This window comes from Lactuca virosa, chromosome 5 (assembly GCF_052849685.1).
Source record: "Lactuca virosa cultivar CGN04683 chromosome 5, Lactuca_virosa_CGN04683_v6, whole genome shotgun sequence".
NCBI lineage: Eukaryota > Viridiplantae > Streptophyta > Magnoliopsida > Asterales > Asteraceae > Lactuca > Lactuca virosa.
The window spans coordinates 140,859,353-140,883,606 of NC_136430.1; the positions used below are offsets into that span (position 1 = coordinate 140,859,353).

General features: G+C 36.0%; 1 long non-coding RNA gene across 1 annotated transcript in view; it reads left to right on the plus strand.

Annotated features, from left to right (window-relative positions):
• The window catches only part of LOC145116414 (uncharacterized), a 35,244-nt gene that overhangs the window by 10,466 nt on the left and 524 nt on the right, over positions 1–24,254 (plus strand). The window lies entirely within an intron of this gene.

Sequence of the window (24,254 nt, forward strand, 5' to 3'; positions counted from 1 at the left end):
CCATGCACATAAGTCGAACCAAACCCCAATGCTACCTTGTACAGCCCGCATATACACACAAAGAATTTCCGCCATGCACATTCTTAGGGAACCCCTAACCTCGTGATGATCGCAACAAGATCCCATACTTGATTGAGGCTGAACAGATTCTACCAACACAAAACTAGCTCAGGAAGACTTCCAAGGCGATCACGAAGGATACGAAAACCTGAGTCTGCTATGAATCAGAATTCCACTCCACCATTGAGGGTAAACATACCCAAGGACCAAGGGAACATAAACACACTGCACAGGATGGTAGGTGATGCATTCCTTGCTCTTAAACTGTCCCCACTTGAATCCTTCGTAGAGTTCCTGCTGAACGACGAAATCAACGACCAATGGTCTAAGACACCTTGACACTAAAACCAGAGAACGACAAACCCACTTGGAACTGAATATAACCACTTCTGGAAAGGGTTCACCGATCAACATCTGCCCAACAAATCTGAAAGCAACAATCCGAACAAGGAACTGACAAAACCGTCAATGACTAACGCTCAACCTGAGAATCCCAGTTCTCTCCCACTTAGAACTCGAACCACCACCCACTGGTGGTGAAACCAAAACATAACCCAACCGGCCCAACCAGGTACAACCATACTTGACCATGGAATGAATAACATACGCAGAATAGTCCTCCAGATACGGACTGAACGAACCCCAAGAGAAACCTGAATTCAAGTTGAAAACCTCTGAATTTCCAATAATAACCACTTACAGAGCAAATGCAATTACCGATTTACAATCCAAACATACACCCCTTGCTTGCTACCCAAACGACAATCCGACACCTGCTTTCCCGTCTCCCAAGGATATGGCCCTTGCTCGCATCGCTAAGGTACTAGATTCACATTAAACCACTTGCGCACACCGGCGCTGATACACTGTCACCAACCACTGTGACCAACAGACCTCAAGCTGAGAATCCAACCTAACTCGGGAGGTCACAAGCTTGTCCACTCCTTCGAACTCGGAAATCTGAAGGGCAGGATCCTTGCCACAGATAACGACAATCTAATTCGACAATCGACCACTTAAATCCCAGATGTAATTTCCAAGGTGATCATATCAACCACTTCATCCCCGTGTATCGAGGCCCGAGGCACGACCTTTAACAAAACCCTCGAGACTTCCAACCAACATACTCATCTGGGTGTGAACCACTCAACCCATATCAATATCTCCACAGGGGCCTGAACAAACACAAAACCCATCCTTTCCTGAGCAGCCCAAGCCAAAAGATCGAAAGATACAGAACCACTTCCTCGAACCATGGTATCCAACCATGCTATATTCTCTGACCAGTCCTTAGAATCCTCGAAATCTTCCTTGAATCGAGTATGAATCCTATGCTTCCATTAGTACGGGCCCAATACTACCTTCCACACCTATCCATACTTTCCTCAAGAATCATCTCGGTCGTCTAAGAGATAGTCACAAAATACTCCTGAAACCAGTTCAACAGGGAAACAACCGCACTAAAATACTCCCTAGACTATCCTACGGTTCCACACTTCTCTTCCATCGGCTACAGAAGAACTCCTCACAATGTCAATTAGTTATTCCATGAATGCAATCACATGCAACAAAGCTTAGATAATCCTTCGAGTAACAGACTCATCCCTACAACGGTTGGACTCAGACAAAAGCTGTGCAGCAAGTTCAGATCCATCACTTTGAGATTATCCAACCTTTTTCACATGTGACTTGACATATTCACTTAATCGCTAACTCACATTACTCATGAGTTCCACAAAGCAAAAAGCAAGCAGCATTCGTGCAGAGGAGCCGACTGGCACTAAAATGCAATAAAATCTGACAGATCCTCTTACGAAATCCTCGATCTCAAACTCCCAACACCACGGGTGCACCTTTTCCCTGCTCTCACTCTCCCCAGAGTGGCTAATCATTCCTCGCGCTGACCCACTAAACACCGCACCCACTCCTGAAACTTCCACCAACCCTGCAGCACTCGTGTATACTAGCCATACATTGTTGGATTTAGTGTCTAAGCCCATAATTATAATTGGTATGTACTTGACCCGAGAGTAGTATGGTCCATTTTGGTTGCATGACACCGGAACAATTTGTAAGGATGAACTTTTGAGAAGAGGATATTTATGATTTATTAATATATTATAAGTCCTAATATATTAATATGAAATCATATTATTTAATTAGTGTTGATCAAGAATTAGTTTGGAATTAATTTTGTGATCAAAAGAGACTAATTAAATAAATGGGGATTGATTGTGTAAATCATTCATTCTTATATAGTGGGCTTTGTTGGGTTTTGGTACAATACAACATCCTATGGTGCACATACAACCCTAAATACCTTGGATCTATGTTTTCACTAATTATACATGCAAATGGTTTCCAAGGTATTGAACCTATAGCTAGCATGCAATTGTCATACAAACTACATAAAATATTAGATATTGTAACATACCTTTTTGTGTGGCTGGAGGTCTTGATGTATTTGGCCTTAAGAACTTAGCCCCAATAGTGTGGAAGCCTCAAATGAAGTCACAACACATCAAGGACAAAGGTAGGACTTGAGAGAGAATCTCCATGCACTCTAAAACCTTCATGAACTCCAAGAACATGCACACACACTAAAGGGGTGACTAGGGGTTGCGGTTTTAGGTCATAACATATGTATTTATATGTGTTGAATTCTAAGAGTCATGGGTATAACCCAAACCCATATCCATGGATTTTATGATCCATGGTTCATGTGGCCCAACTCTTTATGTATCCATACATAAACTTGGTCCAACATGGATCATAAGCCCAACACATATAAATATAACTAATTACCATAATTAGTCCCCATAGTTTTAATTAGTCTCTTTTGATCACTAAATTAATTCCAAATTAATTCTTGATCAATACTAATTAAAACATATGACTTCATATTAATATATTAGAACTTATAATATATTAATAAATCATATATAACCTCTTCTCTCAAAAGTCCATCCTAACAAATTATCCTGATGATATGCAACCCAAATGGACCATGCTACTCTCGGGTCGAATACATACCAATAATAGTTATGGGCTTAGACACCTAATCCAACAGTCTCCCACTTGGATAAGTCTAAAACTATTATTGCGTATGACTCCAAAACCCGACGAACAATCGTAGCTCTTAAAGCCGCTGTCGAACTCTGAACAAATCAATGACGCGTCCATTAGATAAGGGATCATATATTCCTCCATTCTAGATATCATATGGACTGAGACATGGATTATAATCATTCTCTCTGTGCATTTGTTGTTTCCCGATTTCCGATTTATGACGACTGACTAATTGAACAAATCAAATCAGTCCAGGCCCGGCCGAGCACTTACGTTTGTCATCACCAAATCATCGAGGGGCCCACAGATATCGCTTTTATCCCTTTAAGGGTAAAAGGAATGGATAAACTTCGACTCATATGCTTGTTCTACTACTTGTTGAATCATACACAAAGGCACGTTTTATAACATCGAGTTACCAAATGCGTTTACGTGCAATCAATGTATAACCAACTCATAGGCAACAAGTCATATCTCTAGGTTTGAAGAATATAAGATATTATCATCTCATTATCACTCGTGATAAAATCCATGAAGTGAGTCAAATGAGCGTGGGTTTAATCCAATACTCGAATCCTTATTCCAGGAGTACTCATGAATGTTGTACTAACTCTTACTATGTCCATTACCTTGGACATCTACAAACCCGATTCATGACAGTCTTGCCTTAATACCTACTTCCAATGTATTATCGACTGTAGATGGTTTGAATAACTTAGTCATTCGGAAAGAATAACCTAGCAATTCTGGAAGTCAAAACATGCAAAGTGAAACACAAGAATAATACTAATCACTCTATGGTCCCAAGCACCTTTGAGAGTAAATAAAACACCTTTTATTTAAACACCATATTGATTACTCATTATTCATTGTATAATGTTTCAAATAATCAACTTTATAGTTGAATTAAAACAATAGTTGTCCCATGCTCCAAGCATGTAAACTATGTTTTCTAAACACTAGTCATGCCATACACCAAGTATGCACACTATGTTTAACTATGATCTTTACTTTGTGAAATAGATCAACTGAACATGATTCCAATGATGCTCATTTCACAATCCCAAATCTTTATCGCAAATGTAAGAATTCCAAATACCTACCATTTAACGAAATCTGTTAGATTCTAAACTTATATGCATTGATACTCTCGTAATGACTATGCACAAAGTCACAAAGACTTGTCAACAATCATTACAGGGTATTCCAACGGAGATCAATTCCATGGAAACGAAGTCTCACATTCAAAGTACATTCCTTTGAACATCCTTCTTGCATTAAGTTTTCTAATCTTACAAAGATTTGAAGAACAACTTCCACCTATGGAAACCTTTCCAGATTCCCATTTTGACTATCACTTCTGAACAAGAGTTACCTCTTTTCAGAATATGTTAATATGGTCCTACCAGAATTAACAATATACTTCCAATTGTCCGTGACCAACCAATCTTTGGTAAACCTTAGATTGTCCTCGACAATTGCTTAATCATTTTAGTCATATCCAATTCTAGACTTTTCCCTTCTTAATGCCCTGAGCATTTGGAAAATTTAGAAAGGATGAATATTATAGCATATGAAATCGATCCTATATCCGAAGCATATGGGACACGATTCATGATGTCTCACATAAAGACGTGATCATATACAGTCTTTTGCTACAATATTTTTTTATTTGTCATGTTTTCAAAATTTGACTATGAAAAGGGATGCCGTAATCGTAATCGAATTTTGAAAACGCAATATATATAGAATTTCCTTATGTTTGGCCATTCCAACATAAAATTCGTATATATATCCTTGACTAAAGATGATTAAAATCTCAATCTAAGCTTTTAGAATTGAAGTGAAGTATAATTTCCTCTCCCTTAATTATAGCAAAACAACTTTCCAACCCCTGAAACTTCACGAATTGAAACTTTTGTTTTCTATAATTAACATTGCTAGCTTGCAATACTGAACATAATAATCATGCTCCCACTAACATGATAATTATCAGCACAACACTTATGCTCCCACTAGCTTTGACATGTACTAAAAAATCAGCTGGACTTCTAGAAATCAATACTTTATTGACTTCCTTAACAAAGTTCAGTTTTCTGATACAAGATGCTTTGATAAGAATTTATCAAATTCATACACCTTTCCTTAGATAGCTCATATGTGTGTCTAAACAATTTTAGAACTATGAAAAGGGATGCCGTAATCATAGTCTCAATTGTTTAGACCTTTGCCACTTCTCACAAGTCCATGTTAGTGTGTCGGTTAACCACACACGCTCCACTAACGACTTTGAGAATGCAAATATCACAATTTCTATCTACTTAAAATCTAGTTAGTGAAAGCGTTTCCTTACCATAATTTTCATGAATCGAAGAGAAACCTTATGACACTTAGATTTTATGGTGAATGAGTCCTTATCCATGTGAATTTGTCAAACCCATAATCACAAGACAAGGTTAGTGACAAATCCAAACTCATATGGATTGAACTTGTGCAATCTTAACTTTTTTCCAACTGGCAGCACAAGGGCCTGCCATTGCTTCCAAGTTGTTATACAACCAATTGAGAACTCTCAGACCTCCTATGCAAAGCCAACTTTAACTGGAATAGGCACAGAAATGTCAACACGATAGGTTATAAACCTCAAGTCGTGTGCTAGTGAAGAACTTCAGGTTTTTATTCTTGATTAGTTCTTGGAACTTTCAAGAGCTTTAAGACTCCCACTGTCCTCTTGACATATAAGACTCTCTTGTCAAGAACCATTTCTTATCAAGGGTCAGTGCGGATTCTTATCAAGACTAACACCTCACATAATTGGCCTTAGTTGGTCTCTGTTTAACCCAAAACATCACAACTTACCAATTTCAAATGTACAAGAGTAGAGACACATTTTACTCTTACACTTGACAAGTGTTACAAACCTTCCTTAAGATATGTCACTCGAGTTACAATCTTGGAGTATGACTCTAAGACTTGTTAAGGAACGAAGTATGATTCATCTTTTTGATTTTAACCATTTCAAGAATCCACGATTTCTCTTCTTAGCCAAACAAATGCACTAAGATGTCCTTAGAGAAACAATTGTGATATGGTTTCATAATCACTAAGATAATTATAAAACAAGATACTCAAGTACTCTCCCACCTTTTCAGATTGGAGAAACTTTTATCTTCCTGCCTTATTTGATTCTTCTTATTCGTTTTGCCTAACATTGATACTTTTCCAATGTTTCAGAATTATACTTAAACTTTTAAGTATAACCATATTTACTAAGCTTTAGTAAATCATGACGAATAGTCTTATCGATCTTTGTGGTGGGCTTGACCAGTGCACAAGAATGTGTACTCGATCCCTTAGTCCTTCACTTGACTCACATATACATGTAAACAAGGAATTAGTCTTAATTTTCCAAAGATGAAAATTCTCATTCTTCATACAACTTGCATGATTCCAAGTTTCTACCCAACTGAAAACTTGGGTGATGAGAATCTTTCCTTATTTGGTAAATTATGACACTACCACAGTCGAAAGAATCAAATCCATTTTCCAATATTGCTATCAATGGAAACATATAAACAACAATTTCTCACAAATGCCACTGTAAGGATATTTTAAAATAAAATAAAACCTTTTCTTTTATTTTAGAACTTTGCGGAAAACCTTATCCTTACAATGCAAATGCATGTGAAAAACTATGTTTTTATGTATTCCTAAGAAATCTATCACAACTCTTTAAGTAACAGCTCAAAATTTTTCCTTTAAGATTCCTATTCACTTTGATTCTTAAAACATCAAAATGTGATCTAGTCACATCATGTAATAAGAATCTCCAAATAGGAACTTAATAGAGTTAGATAGTGGACTTTACCTGAAGTAGAGTCAAAACTTTTGACTTTACCATCCTTACAGACTATCAGGTAAATTTGGCCAGCTTTGCAACCAATGCCCCTTCCTTTGGAAATAGAAGGTTTGGGAAGTCGATCTTCTAATCAAATTTGCTTTTACCAGTGCTCAAAATCATTGCTGACTCAGCAGCACCAAACAAATAGGTAAGATCATTAAGGGTCAAGTCATGGTCTGTCACATAGTAGTCCCAAAGGAACTCACTATGTGACTTAGAAAGTGATTGAACATCCAACTTTCTCAAGACTTTGACACCCAACTCTCCCGGCTTGTCAATACGTGACTTCATCTCCAAGATATGATCACACATAGACCTTGCTTGCCAATAGGGCTTGAGTTACCTTGAACTTGTGGGTTAGGGAGAATAATTGGAGGGGGTGGAGGAAGTGAAATTCCAAGAGATTTGGGAAGATCATAGATGTCTAAACTAGACATCTACAATGGGAGATATTCAAGTTAGTTGATTTAAGTCCTTAATATAACACCCAATATGAAATATTAAGGCTAGGACCCAACACAATATTTTACAACTTGGAAGAGGGATGCCGTAATCCAAGCTATAAAATATTGAAGGTAGGCGAATGACGATTCACCAATTTCCACCATGAAAAACGAAATAATTTATTAGGTTTTAATTGGCTTTGAAACTCCTAGATCTTTTGAGATTCATTGAACTTTTCAATGGCATGTTTTAATCTCGATTGTGCCCTCTCAAATTTTGTGACTGGGATGTCGAGGATCACAAAACAAGGTGTGAATAACCATGCAAATTCACTTGGTACCCTTAATATTATCACCTAATCGATGTGCCGGTTAACCACACACGCTCCACCGATCTATAATAAACATTAAGTTACCCTTCGCCACTCTTACTAGTCCATGTTAGTGTGCCGGTTAACCACACACGCTCCACTAACGACTTGGTAAGGTACAAAGTGTAAATTTCAAGGGTTAGCACCAAATTCACATTTTTCCTAAGTAACTAAGATTGGGAATTTATAAGTGTTTAGTTACTTAGTATTTATCATTAATACTTTTAATGAAGGGAGAATTATAGTCCTGTCAAACCCGTTCGGCTAACGACCCTCCACCAGTCAAGGAAGCGGTGAGTGAGAGTGGACACCCATTAAACTGCCATTTTATAGGCAGTAACCTTATACCCCCCTTATAGACCGGCTTCGTGAATGAGACCTACTAACGGTAAGACTGACTTTTACTCTTATACATATATATATAAATATTAAACCTATAATATTATAATAGTATAAGGGTTGAATTTTAAACTATTAAAATTCTAAGGGTTTAACTTGGAACTAAAGTATTCATGGGGGGAAACTTTACAAATTCCAAAACTTGAGGGCAAGTTTTGAACAATTCAAAAACCTTTTCAATTCCATAACTTATGAATTTAAAGTAGTTTTAATGAAAACTTTTCAAGTTCCATAACTTGAGGACAAGTTATGGAAGACTTTAAAAAACATTTAAGGAAAAATAAACTATTCATTTTCATAACCTATGAGTTTAAAGTAGTTTAATGAATAAACTCTTCAAGTTCCATAACTTGAGAACAAGTTATCGAAGACTTTAAAATCATTCAAGAAAATAAGACTCTTCATTTTTCCTAACTTATGGAAATATTATGAGTTTTAAAGAATCATAAATGTGACTTTTCATATAACTTGAGGACAAGTTACAAAAACACATTTTATGAGCAACTTTAAGATTAATATGGATTGAAAACAAATTATCACATAACTTTTCTATTAATCTAAACTAACTCATAAGAACAAGATAATTCAAGTCAAACAATTTTCATGAAATTAGACTAACCATTAAACTAATACAAAACATGAATCTATTGACAATTATCTTTGAAATTGGTTTAGCATGAACATTACCACATCAAAAATAGGTCTACAAGACAAAAAACAGCTAAGGGAAATGTTTCTAGTCCAATTCTAGCCTTAAAAGTCGAAAATATGCTGTCAGGGGGTCCTACTCGTCGAGTGCATGAACCAACTCGACGAGTTGGATGAATTTCTTCATGGACTCGGCGAGTTCATTAGTGGACTCGGCGAGTCCAGTGCTCAGACAGCCAGAATTTTCGATTTTTCAGCCATTTCAGCAAGTATAACATGAAAACAAGCCTTGGCTCTGATACCACTGTTGGGTTTTTGGTATAATACAACATCCTATGGTGCACATACAACCCTAAATACATTGGATCTATGTTTTCACTAATTATACATGCAAATGGTTTCCAAGGTATTGAACCTATAGCTAGCATGCAATTGTCATACAAACTACATAAAATACTAGATATTGTAACATACCTTTTTGTGTGGCTGGAGGTCTTGATGTATTTGGCCTTAAGAACTTAGCCCCAATAGTGTGGAAGCCTCAAATGAAGTCACAACACATCAAGGACAAAGGTAGGACTTGAGAGAGAATCTCCATGCACTCTAAAACCTTCATGAACTCCAAGAACATGCACACACACTAAAGGGGTGACTAGGGGTTGTGGTTTTAGGTCATAACATATGTATTTATATGTGTTGAATTCTAAGAGTCATGGGTATAACCCAAACCCATATCCATGGATTTTATGATCCATGGTTCATGTGGCCCAACTCTTTATGTATCCATACATAAACTTGGTCCAACATGGATCATAAGCCCAACACATATAAATATAACTAATTACCATAATTAGTCCCCATAGTTTTAATTAGTCTCTTTTGATCACTAAATTAATTCCAAATTAATTCTTGATCAATACTAATTAAAACATATGACTTCATATTAATATATTAGAACTTATAATATATTAATAAATCATATATAACCTCTTCTCTCAAAAGTCCATCCTAACAAATTGTCCTGATGATATGCAACCCAAATGGACCATGCTACTCTCGGGTCGAATACATACCAATAATAGTTATGGGCTTAGACACCTAATCCAACAGGCTTATGATCCATAATCCTTTATGTTGGGCTAAACCCATGTGGTGACCCATGGATACTCCATGGAAGTTTTAACCCATGGAGCATGAGGGATATGGAAGGTCATTAGGGTTTACATGGTGTAACCCTAGTTTGTCACACTATATAAAGAACCCCATAGCTACCAAAATCATCACTTAAATGAAAAGGAAAGAGGGCTAGCCGATTTTGTGAGTGCAAGTATACTTCTCTCAAGTTCTTCAAATTGTTGGTGGTGTTGTGTGAAGCATTTGAGGCATCACACTTGGGGTGCTAGGCTCTTAAAGGCTTAAGGAGTCAAGCTACAAGAAAAGGTATGTCATTCTACTAGATTTTTGTATTACATATACTTCATGGTATGCTAGTTAGGATGAAACCTTGGAAAATGAAAGTTTGCATGTATAATAGAGAAAACATAGATCAAAGGTTTCTAGGGTTGCATTTACACCTTAGGAGTGTTACAATGCTCAAAACCCATCAATGGTATCAGAGCCTAAGCTTGTTTTCAACTATACTTGATGCTACTTGCTTTCAAATGCTTGAAAAATCAAATTTCTGCTCACTGTTCAGTGTACTCGCCGAGTCCACTGGGGAACTCGCCGAGTCCCCTCACAAATCTGACCAACTCGTCAAGTCAGTTCATGCACTCGACGAGTTGGTGCTCCTGAGTGCAGATTTTTGATTTTTAAGGATAGAATTGGACTAGGATCATTACCCTAAACTGTTTTTGAACTTATAAACCTGTTTTTGATGTGGTAATGATCATGCTAATCCAATTTCAAAGATAATTATCAAAGTTTCAAGTTTTATATTAGTTTATATGATTCTTGAAAATTATTGATGTGAATTATCCATGCTTATGAGTTTTGCTAGATCATATATATTATTTGACATTTCTTGTTAGTTTAATTATTGATCTAATTGTCTTTTAATGGACTCCATAAGTTGTCCTCAAGTTATGGAATTCCAAAAGTCTTTTCCTTAAAAATCATTAAAACTCATAAGTTATAGAAATGAAAGGTTTTGAATAGTTTCAAAACTTGCCCTCAAGTTTTGGAATTTGTAAAGTCACTTTAGAATACTTTAATTCCAAACCCTAGAATTTTAAAAGTTTAAAATTCAACCCTTATACTTTATAGTATTATATGTTAATATGTGTATATATATATATATATATATATATATATATATATATATATATATATATATATATATATATATATATATATATATATATATATATAAGATAAAGTCAGTTTTACCGTTAGTAGGCCTCATTCACAAAGCCGGTCTATAAGGGGGGGGGGGGGGTATAAGGTTACTGCCTATAAAATGGCAGTTTAATGGGTGTCCACTCTTACCCACCACTTCCTTGACTGGTGGAGGGTCGTTAACCGAACGGATAGGACAAAGACTATAATTCTAATTAAAATATAATGATAACTATAAAGTAACTAAACTTTTTATAAATTCCCAATCTTAGTTACTTTAGGAAAATGTGAAATTGATGCTAATCCATTAAATTACACTTTCCACCTTACTAAGTCGTTGATGGAGCGTGTGTGGTTAACCGACACATTAACTTGGACTAGTAAGGGTGCCAAAGGGTAGCTTAATGTTTATCATAAGGTCAATGGAGCATGTGTGGTTAACCGACACATTGATTAAGGTGATAATTGACATTTAGAGTACCAAGTACATTTGCATGGTTATTCACACCTTGTTTGTGATCCTCGGTATCCTTGTCACAAACTTGAATAACATAATCGAGATTTAAACATGCCATTGTGTAGTTCAATGAATCTCAAAGGATCTAGAAGTTTCAAATCCAATTAAAACTTAATTAAAAAAATTTCGTTTTCATGGTGGAAATTGGTAAATCGTCATTTACTTACCTTCAAATATTTTGCAAGTTGGATTACAGCATCCCTCTTTCAATTTGTAAAATATTGTGTTGGGTCCTAGCCTTAATATTTCATTTGGGTGTTATATTAAGGACTCTTTATCTAATCTAAACTTGTCTTTCTTTCTTTTCAGATGTCTTCCTGTTGGATAAGGTGTCTAAGTCCATAACTTATTTGGTATATACTTGACCCGACCCGGCATGGTCCATTTGGGTTGCACTTCACCCAAACTGTTTATGGATAATTTTATGAGAATTGTATACTTACGATTTATTAATATATTATAAGTTATAATATATTAATATAAAGCCATGTTATTTAATTAGTTTTAATCTTGAACTAATTATGAATTAATTTAGTGATTAAAAGGAAGACTAATTAAATCATGGGCTATTATATTTATATGGTGTGGGCTAATACTCATTTGTTAATGGGCTAAGCTTATATGGAAGTCCATGGATGATCCATGGAGCTTTTAACCCATGGATCCTTGGAAGAGGAAAAGACATGGGTTATTAGGGTTTCACCCTAACCATGCACACTATATAAACAAGCTTATGTTGCATGAAAAACACCCTAGTGTGTGTGTAATAGTGGTGGCCGAAATCTAAGAGTTAGTATACTCTCTCATACATTTTCCAAGTTTGTGGTGATTTGTGATTTCCATTTGAGGCATTCACATTATTGGTGCTTGGCTCTCAAACTCCAAGGAATCAACAATCAACAAAAGGTATGTAATTCATCTAGTTCTTTTATGTTTAAAAGTACCTCATGCCATGCTAGATAGGTTATAAACCTTGGAAAATAATATTTTGCATGTACCTTAGACAAACATAGATCCAAGGTTTATTAGGGTTGCATGTACACTTAGGAAGTGTTAGAATGCTCAAAACCCAACAGTGGTGTCAGAGCCAGGTTTGTTTGTTTGATACTTGATGCAAAATAGTGATAAAAAGTCGATTTTTTTTGCTGTCTGACTGATGAACTTGCCGAGTCCATGGGGTGACTCGCCGAGTTCATGTGTAAACTCATCCTACTCGCCGAGTAGGTTCGTGCACTCGGCGAGTAGGAGCCTCAGAATGCAGATTTTCGACTTTTGCTGCTGGAAATGGACTAGAAACATTACCCTAAACTGTTTTGGTGTTTTAAAACTTGTTTTAGTTGGTGTAATGGTAGTTCTAATCCATTTACAATAGCTTATATCAAAATTTCATGCTTTGTATGTGTTCATATAATTCTTGAAACTTTGATGATCATGTTCATGTTCTTATGAATTTAGAAGATGATAGGAATTATTTGCTGAATTGTTTAGGATTAATTCTTGATCATTTATGTGTTTTAATGGAGTCCATAATTTGTCCTCAAGTTATGGATATCCAAACGTCACTTCTTTTAAACACACACTTAAAACACATAAGTTACATAAAATGAAGAGTCTTCATTTTTATGAACCTTTAATTCATAAGTTATGAAATGAAAAGTTTTGGATAGTTACAAAACTTGCCCTCAAGTTTTGGAATTTGTAAAGTTTCACACACTTTAATAAACTTTAATTCCAAACCCTTAGAGTTTTAAAAGTTAAAATTCAATCCTTATACTATTTATAACATTAATGGTTAATTATTATATATATGTATAAGATCAAGTCGTTTTACCGTTAGTAGGCCTCATTCACGAAGCCAATCTATAAGGGGGGTATAAGGTTGTTGCCTATAAAATGGCAACTTAATGGGTGTCCATTCTCACCCACCGCTTCCTTGATCGGTGGAGGGTCGTTAGCCGAACGGGTAGGACAATGACTTTAAATCCTCATTAAAAGTATAATGATTATTATAAAGTAACTAAATATTTTAATTCCCAATCTTAGTTACTTTAGGAAAAATGTGAACTTGGTGCTAGTCCATGGAATTCACACTTTGTACCTTACCAAGTCGTTGGTGGAGCGTGTGTGGTTAACCGGCACACTAACTTGGACTAGTAAGGATCACGAAGGGTGACTTAATGTTTATCATAGATCGGTGGAGCGTGTGTGGTTAACCGGCACATCAATTAGGTGATAATATTAAGGGTACCAAGTGAGTTTGCATGGTTATTCACACCTTGTTTTGTGATCCTCGACATCCCAGTCACAAAACTTGAAGGGCACAATCGAGATTGAAACATGCCATTGAAAAGTTCAATGAATCTCAAAAGATCTAGGAATTTCAAATCCAATTAAAACCTAATAAATTATTTCGTTTTTCATGGTGGAAATTGGTGAATCGTCATTCACCTACCTTCAAATATTTTATAGCTTGGATTACGGCATCCCTCTTCCAAGTTATAAAATATTGTGTTGGGTCCTAGCCTTAATATTTCATATTGGGTGTTATATTAAGGACTTGAATCAACTAACTTGATTTTCTCCCATTGTAGATGTCTGGTTCAGACAACTATGATCTTCCCAAATCGCTTGGAACAAGCTTTCCTCTTGAAGATGATGTCCCTCAACATCATGCTTCACTCCCTCCACCTCCTCCATTTATTCTCCCTGACCCACAAGCCCGAAGACTTGAAAGGTTCAAGGTCACTCAAGCTCTACTAGAAACGAAACATAAAGATGGAAGACCTGTGTGCACTCATGTCTTAGGAATGAAGTCACACATTGACAGGTTGAGAATGTTGGGTGCTGTTATTTCAAGGAAGTTCGCTGTTGACTGGGTTCTTCAGTCACTTCCTGAGTCGTATGGTGAGTTTATTAAAGACTACCATATGACAGATCCTGACATAACCCTAATAGATCTTTCTTATTTGCTTGTTGCTGCTGAATCAGCAATGATTTGGCGCAATGGTCAAGCAAATATTGATGGAAGGTCTAATTCTCAAACTTCCATGGACATGGACAATGGTAACATTGGAAGTCCAGAAAAGCTTTCTCTTCCCAATGAAAAGGGATCGGCCTTGGTCAACCCGGTTGACCAAAAGGTAAAGGGAAAGGCTAAGTCTATGATTGTCTCATGTACCATTCCCAAAGAGTCTATATGTTTTTATTGTCATGAGAAGGGACATTGGAAGCGAAGCTGCCCTGAATACCTGAAATGTTTGAAAGCAAGTAGAGACAAAATGTTTGACTTGGCTTTAGGTAAGTCCACTATCTGACTTTGTTAAAATTCCTAATTGTTGATTCTTATTACATGATGTGACTAGGTTGCATCTTGATGTTTAGCAGGATCGAGCAAAAGGAAGGTTAAAATAAGAGTGTGCTGAATCTGATCACGAAGATGGATTTCTATCGCATGGTTCGAGGATCGGATTTTTGAGCTACTACTTAAAAGTTATGATAGATTGCTAGGAAATATGTAATATCATAGTTTTCATTTGAAGATGCATTGTAAGGAATATTTTTCCGCATTTTATAAAGAAATAAAAGTTTTGTTTAGTTTATTTTATATTATATCCCCTTACAATGGCATTTATGGAAAATTGATGTTTGTATGTTTCTAGCAATAATGGAAATATGAGTTTGATTCTCTCATTTGTGGTAGTGTCTGAATTTACCAAATGAGGAAAGGTTCTCATCACCCAAGCTTCAGTTAGACATAAACTTGGAATCATACAAGTTGTATTGTATGATGAATGAGAATTTTCATCTTTGTAAAATTGAGACTAATTCATTGATCACATGCATATGTGAGTCAATTGAAGGACTAAGGAATTAGGTACACTGGGAGTGTGCTGGTCAAGGTCCACCACAAAGATCAATTCGTCATGATTTACTAAAGATTAGTAAATATGGTTATACTTATAAGGTTAAGTATAATTCTGTAACATTGGAAAAGTTTCAATGTATGGCAGAACGGATGAGAAGAATCAAATTTGGCAGAGAGATAAAAGTTTCTCAAATCTGAAAAGATGGGAGAGTACTTTAGTATCATGTTTTTATGATCATCTTAATGATTATGAAACCATATCACAAATTCATACTCTAAGGACATCTTAGTGCATTGTTATGACTAAGATGAGGGGTCATGAATTGTTGGAATGGTTAAAATCAAGAAGATGGATCATACATGTTTTTTATGATCATCTTAATGATTATGAAACCATATCACAAATTCATACTCTAAGGACATCTTAGTGCATTGTTATGACTAAGATGAGGGGTCATGAATTGTTGGAATGGTTAAAATCAAGAAGATGGATCATACTTCGTTCCAAAACAACTCTTAGAGTCATACTCCAAGATTGTAACATTGAGTGACATAAAGTAAGGTTTAAAACACTTATCAAATGTAGTATAAAATGTTTTCTACTCTTGTACATTTGAAATTGGTAAGTTGTGATGTCTTGGATAAGACAAAGACCAACTAAGACCAATTGTGTGAAGTGTTTATCTTAATAAGAATCTGCACTATCCCTTAAATATTTGTTTGTCAAGGAATGGTTCTTGACTAGGGAAACTTATATGTCAAGAGGACAGTGGGAGTCTTAAAGATCCTGAAAGGATTTCAAGATTTAATCAAGAGTAAAACCTGAGTTTTATCACTAGCACACGACTTAAGGTTTGAAACCTATTAAGTTGACATAATTCTTGTTTCTGTGTCTGTTCCTATTAAGTTGACTATGCATATGAGTTCTGTTAGTTCTAAACTGTGTGCATAACAGCTTGGAAGCATTGGTGGTCCTTGTGCTACCAGATGACAAGAAATTAAGATTGAACAAGTTCAATCCATGTAAGGCTGAATTTGTTACTAACCTTGTCTTGTGATTATGGTTTTGACAAATTCACATGGATAGGAACTCATACACCATAAAATCTAAGTGTCATAAGGTTTCTCTCCGATTCATGAAAATGATGGTGAGGAAATGCTTTCACTAAGAAGATTTTAAGTAGATAGCAATTGTGATGTTTGCATTCTCAAAGTCGTTAGTGGAGCGTGTGTGGTTAACCGGCACACTAACATGGACTTGTGAGAAATGGCAAAGGTCTAAACAATTAAGACTATGATTACGGCATCCCTTTTCATAGTTCTTGAAATTGTTTAGACACACATGTGAGCTATCTAAGAAAGGGTGTACGAATCTAAATTTCAGAAGTCCAGCTGATTTCTGGAAATATGTCAGAGCTAGTGGGAGCATAAGTGTTATGCTGATAATCATCATGTTAGTGGGAGCATGATTATTATGTTTAGTGTTGCAAGTTAGCAATGTTAATTATAGAAAAACAAAAGTTTCAATTCGTAAAGTTGTAGGGGTTGAAAAAGTTGTTTTGCTATAATTAAGGGAGAGGAAATTATACTTCATTTCAATTCTAAAAGCTTATATTGAGGTTTTAATCATCTTTAGTCAAGGATATATATATGAATTTTATGTTGGAATGGTTCAACATAAGGAAATTCTATATATATTGCGTTCTCAAATTCGATTATGATCACGACATCCCTCTTCATAGTCGATTTTTGAAAACATGGAAAATAAAAAAAAATATTATAGCAAAAGACTGATCCAGTATCAGGTCTTTATGTGAGACATCGTGAATCGTGTCCCATATGCTTCGCGTATAGGATCGGTCACATGTGCTATAATATTCATCCTTTCTAAATTTTCCAAATGCTCAGAGCATTAAGAAGGGAAAAGTCTAGAATTGGATAAGACTAAAATGATTAAGCAATTGTCGAGGACTATCTAAGGCTCACCAAAGATTGGTTGCTCAGGGACAGTTGGAAGTATAGTTTTAAATTTTGGAAGGACCATATGGATATATTCTGAAAAGAGGTAGCTCTTGTTCAGATATGATAATCAAAATAGGAATATGGAAAATTTTCCATATTGGGAGTTGGATATTAAGAATCTATGAGAAAGTTAGAAACTTTTATGCAAGAAGGATGTTCAAAGCAATGTACCTTGAATATGAGAGTTCGTTTCCATAGAGTTGATCTCCTTTGGAATCCTCTGTAATGACTGATGACAAGGTTTTGGTGACCTTGTGCATAATCATTACGAGAGGATCAGTGCATATAAGTTTAAAATCTAACAGTTTTTTTGGTAAATGGTAGGAATTAGGAATTTTTACATTTACAATAAGGATTTGGGATTGTGAAATGAGCATCATTGGAATCATGTTCAATTGATCTATTTCACAAAGTAAAGATCATAGACAAACATAGTGTGCATACTTGGAGTATGGCATAACTATTGTTTAGAAAAACAAAGTGTACATGCTAGGAGCATGGGACGAGTGTTGTTTTTGTTCAAGTATTAAGTTGATTATTTGAAACATTATACAATGAATAATGTGTAATCAATATGGTGATAAATAAAAGGTGGTTTTATTTATATTCAAAAGGGTTCTGAGACCATATTGGATTCGATTATTATTGTGTTTCACTTTGCATGTTTTGACTTCTAGAATAGCTAGGTTATTCTTTCCGAATGACTAAGTTATTTAAACACTCCACAGTCGTTCATATGTTGGAAGTAGGTATGAATTAAGACTGTCATGAATCGAGTTTGTAGATGGCTAAATGTGTTTAGTCATAGCAATGGTTGCTACAACATTCATGAGTGCTCATAAGTTATGAGTATTGGAATTAACCCACGCTCACTTGCATTACTTCATGGAATTTATCTCGAGTGATCGTGAGACGGTAATATCATATAAGTCTTCAAACCTAGATATATGAGTTGTTACCTATGAGTTGGTTGTGCATTGATTGCACGTAAACGCATCAGTAACTTGATGTTATAAAACGTGCCTTTGTGTATAATTCAACAAGTAGTAGAAACAAGTATATGAGTCGAAGTTTATCTGTTCCTTCTAGTCCTTGGAGGATTAGAAGCGATATCTGGGCCCCTCGATGATTTTGTTTTGACCTATGTACCGGGCCCGGTCAGAACCTAATTGATGTGTTCAATTTAGTTCTTTGTCAAACAAATCGGAAATCGAGAAACAAACTGCTGGACAATAAGTGCGACGTTGTTCCATGTATTTGTCCGGCTGATATCATGAGAACAGAGGATTATATGATCACTTATCTAAAATGGCGCTTCATAGTTCAACAGAGTTTTCGAGAGCTACGATTGCTGGTTGGTTCCTGAAGTAACATACGCAAATACAGTTATTAGACTTATCCAAGTGGGAGACTGTTGGATAAGGTGTCTAAGTCCATAACTTATTTGGTATATACTTGACCCGACCCGGCATGGTCCATTTGGGTTGCACTTTTATGGATAATTTTATGAGAATTGTATACTTACGATTTATTAATATATTATAAGTTATAATATATTAATATAAAGCCATGTTATTTAATTAGTTTTAATCTTGAATTAATTATGAATTAATTTAGTGATTAAAAGGAAGACTAATTAAATCATGGGCTATTATATTTATATGGTGTGGGCTAATACTCATTTGTTAATGGGCTAAGCTTATATGGAAGTCCATGGATGATCCATGGAGCTTTTAACCCATGGATCCTTGGAAGAGGAAAAGACATGGGTTATTAGGGTTTCACCCTAACCATGCACACTATATAAACAAGCTTATGTTGCATGAAAAACACCCTAGTGTGTGTGTAATAGTGGTGGCCGAAATCTAAGAGTTAGTATACTCTCTCATACATTTTCCAAGTTTGTGGTGATTTGTGATTTCCATTTGAGGCATTCATATTATTGGTGCTTGGCTCTCAAACTCCAAGGAATCAACAATCAACAAAAGGTATGTAATTCATCTAGTTCTTTTATGTTTAAAAGTACCCCATGCCATGCTAGATAGGTTATAAACCTTGGAAAATAATATTTTGCATGTACCTTAGACAAACATAGATCCAAGGTTTATTAGGGTTGCATGTACACTTAGGAAGTGTTAGAATGCTCAAAACCCAACACTTCCAACACTGCTTCGGGCTCAAACCCTACCAGCTCCTTCTCTCTCATGAACCTTTGTGGGAGAGTCATCTTTGATGGGACTAACTTCAATTATTGGATTAGGAACATCAGGATGGTCACTCGCTACGAGGACAAGGAATATGTCCTCGACAAGGAGCTCAAGGATATCGATGAGTCTGCTGTTACTCCTCAGGAGATTGCTGATTTTAGGGCACATGAGAAAGATGCCACCAAGGTAGCTTATATCATGCTTGCCACCATGTCTCCTGAAATCCAAAAGTCCTACGAGGACTTCTAATCTTTTGAGAAGCACCAGGACCTGATGGAAAGATACCATCAGAGTGCTCGTCAAGAGCAGTATGAAATCATCTGCTCCATGATTACAACAAAGATGAAGGATGGTGAACCCATCACGGGCCACTTGCAGAAAATGCAAAGATTTGTGGACCGTCTGCTCAAATTGAATGTGAACTTTGATGAGGAGCTGGCTATAGATATTATCCTACACTCCTTACCTCCATGTTATGATCAATTCCGAATGATACATCATATAAACAAGGAGGAAGTCACTTTGAGCAAATTTCAGGGCCTTTTGAGGACTGCCGAAAGTGGTTTTAAAGGTAAAAATGTTGTAACTACTCCTACTACTAATGCCCCTATTCTGGCAATTGGGCAAGGTAAGGGGAAGAAGAGAAAGGCTCCTTCCAAGAACCGCAAGGGAAAGTCTCTTGATGGTCCTCTTCAAGTGGAACCAAAGGAGGTTCTGCTACTCACTCGGCCATCCCAAAAGAAGAATAGTGTTTCTATTGCCATTAAAAGGGGCACTAGAAGCGAAGCTGCCCGAAATACTTACAGGATGTGACAACCGTCAAATTAAAAGTCAAAGTCAACAAGTCAAAGTCAAAGTCAACAAGGTCAAATCGGTCAAACTTAACTAGTACTTGTATGTTAAAACTTATTCTATGTATAAAAATGTGCATTTGTATGTCAAGAATTCAAGTGTCACGGAGAATCTATGTGTTTATTTAGTGTAAAACCCTAAAAAGGGAGTTAAACGCATCAAAACACGACTATGGACCCTTTTGGGAACTTAAAACAATCATAAACGAAGCATAACGGGATTCACGAACCTTACATTGCAAGATTATACGATAATAATGGCTAAAATCAAATCTCTCCCAAATCTCTCCAAGTATGTGAAATCTCTCCCAAATCTCTCCAAGTATGTGAAATCTTTCCCAAATCTCTCCAAGTATGTAAAATCTCTCCAAGTATGTGAAATCTCTCCCAAATCTGTCCAAGTATGTGAAATCTCTCCCAAATCTCTCCAAGTATGTGAAATCTCTCCCAAATCTCTCCAAGTATGTGAAATCTCTCCAAGTATGTGAAATCTCTCCCAAATCTCTCCAAGTATGTGAAATCTCTCCCAAATCTGTCCAAGTATGTGAAATCTCTCCCAAATCTCTCAAAGTATGTGAAATCTCTCCAAGTATGTGAAATCTCTCCCAAATCTCTCTCAAAATCTCTCTCAACTTTTTATAGTCATCCGGGTCATCCCGACCCTTAACTTGACCAAAAACCGCTTGAATCGGGAAGTTATATCGAAAAACAGCTAAATAGAGCCGAAACCCTTTTAGGAACCGAACCTCTTAGAGCCGAACCCTTCTATTAGGACCGAAACCTCTCAGGACCGAACCTTCTGAGGACCGAACCATGCATGAACCGAAATCAGCCGAACCCTCGGTCCATTTCGGTCCCTCCTTCCCTTCGGTTCTTCTTCTTCTTCTGACCTTCGGTCCTTCCTGCTTCGGCTCCAACAGCCTTCGGTTCGGATCACCAGCATGCTCTCGGTTCTTTCTACTTTCGGTTCCTAAGCACCTAAGACCGAACCTCACCTTCGGTCCTTAGCCTTAAAGTCCGAAACCTCGCCCCTTTCGCTCCTAATTCCCGGTTTTCGACTACTTTCGCTTCTTAAGCCCTTTTTTGACGTTTTTGACGGGGATTTTTCACCAAATTCATATTTTTATCATTTTAAACCCCCAAAACTCATATTTTATTCATTTCCCAAGGATTTATTAATTATATATCATTATTTACATTAAAGAAAATATCTAAGGATATTTTACATTACAAATGGGTCAAGTGTGCCCACTTGCACCTATGTGTCACTTTGTCATTGGTCCAACCTTATCCCCATCACACACACCAATGTAAACATCCCTTCACCTTAGCCACTTGCTCCATCAATCCTTCATATAAACAAGTACCTGGGGATTTCCTTGAGCATTTTTCGTCACCATCAAACACATATACACTTCTTAACCATCACCAGAGCTTCTTTTCTCTCAACTTCCAGCCACACTTTTGAAGTGTTCTTGAGTTATTTATTGACTTATTGGTAAGTATTTCCTTCTACCTCAAGTTCTATTACATGTTTTCATAACACTCTTGGATCATCTACACACATATTAACACGAAATCGTACTTAGGATCATCCAAAAACTTCGTGTGTTCATCAAGTGCTCTTGACTTGAAACTCATCATCTTCAACCTTCCATCCTTCAAGAAATCACTCAAGGTGAGTTCATACCCCTACATTTTCCAGTTTTCTTTAGTTTTCAGGGCGGGGGGGGGGGGGGGAGGGGGGAATACAAGTTAAAACACCAAAACATATTTAAAACTTAACTTGACAGCTTACAACAGAAAAGTTATGACCTGTTCACGAACTGGTTTACCCAACTTAAACTTAATATATTTCAAAACTCTTTAATATGAAAATATCTCAGGTTCATACCTTTAAAATGACTACTTGCACATCTCCATACGATTTTTCTACGATTTATGGTGATTTTTACAAAACTGCCTATCATTTCAGAAACGAATTCGGAACAGTCTCTGAATATGAACACTTTCACATAAGTTAGAGACTCCTAAAAATCATAATAAAAATTATGAATAAACTAGACACATTTTCTAAACTCTCAGAGTTTACGGAGTTAGTTTTCGACTTCGTATGATGTTTCTATGATGTTTTCAAAACAGTGCAGAAAGGGTAAAAAACTAGTTACATAGCTTACCATATTAACAACACTTTGTAGTATGTTGAGCAAAGTGCATAACAATAAGTTTCTAAATTTTTGGATGCATTCTTGTTAGTTTACCATCATAAAGAGAAATTAGTCATTCATGATAAGATTTTTCCATCCATTTCGAACACATATAATAAACTATAATAAGTATAGTTTATGAATATTTTTTCGATAAAAGCATACTACATGAAAATGGTTTTACTCTCAAAACAAATGGGTTTTTCATATACTACATGATAAACTATAATAGTAATAGTTTATGGATTTCATATCACTAATTTATTTCATAAAAGGTGATTTCACTTCCACCACAGAAGAGGTTTTATACTCAAACCATATGTAAACTAGTTAACGTAAGTTGTGAGACAATTGTCTATCGTACTCTTAGAGTACGGGTTCAAATCCTGTAAGTTGTAATCAGAGTCTCTTGTAGGGAGAGCGTGATAATTGTGTATAGATCTATATTGGGATTGACACCCCACACCTTGCTGCTAGCTACAGCCGGACCGGCAGGTCTGCGGGTGACAAGAGTCATAAAATCCTGACGTCTGAAAAACGTTGTTGCAGGTTATTTCTCGTCATAGTATGGTTATAACGACTCACATATGGAGTTAACAATCTTTCAAGTTTACAGGGAAAATTCTATTTTGAATAGGGGTTTTATCTATTTAAAGACTATTATAAACATTATAAGTACAAAACCCACACACATTCTCAGTCTTGGGATTTAAGGCTACATAACTTTTTGTAAAGAAAATATTGGATTTTCTTTGGAAACGCATTATGAATATAAACATCATAAGTACAAAACACACACATATTCTCGGTCTTGGGATTTAAGGCTACATAACTTTTTATAAGGAAAATAAGGGATTCTTCTTGAAGTATACATGACAAAGTACCAGGTTTATCACTAAACGGCTTTCATGATATTAAAACTACGTTTCATTTAGAATTGTTAGACTTCAGCTATAATTTGCTAAGTGTGCATGTTAGACTTATATATGAATTTAGTCGCAATCGACTTAGAATTGGTGGGCCCGCCTTACTTCATGTTCCTTGTTTGGTTGTGGACCTAGGGCAAACCCATTATATTCGACAGTTTATTTAACTTAAATTTTATATAACTTATATACACTGGGTGATTATAGAAGGAATCTACAGGTCTTTCTAGGGTACATTATTGCATAACATAGGAGAGTTCATTTCGCGTTTAATAAAGAAAATATTGAATTTTCTGGAATCATACTCTATTGCTTTTTACAAGGAAAACGACTTCTTTCTCAAATAAAACTCTTATGAACTCACCAACTTAATTGTTGACACTTTTTCAAAACTACTTGTATTCTCAGGAATTCAGTGAAACAGGAAATCA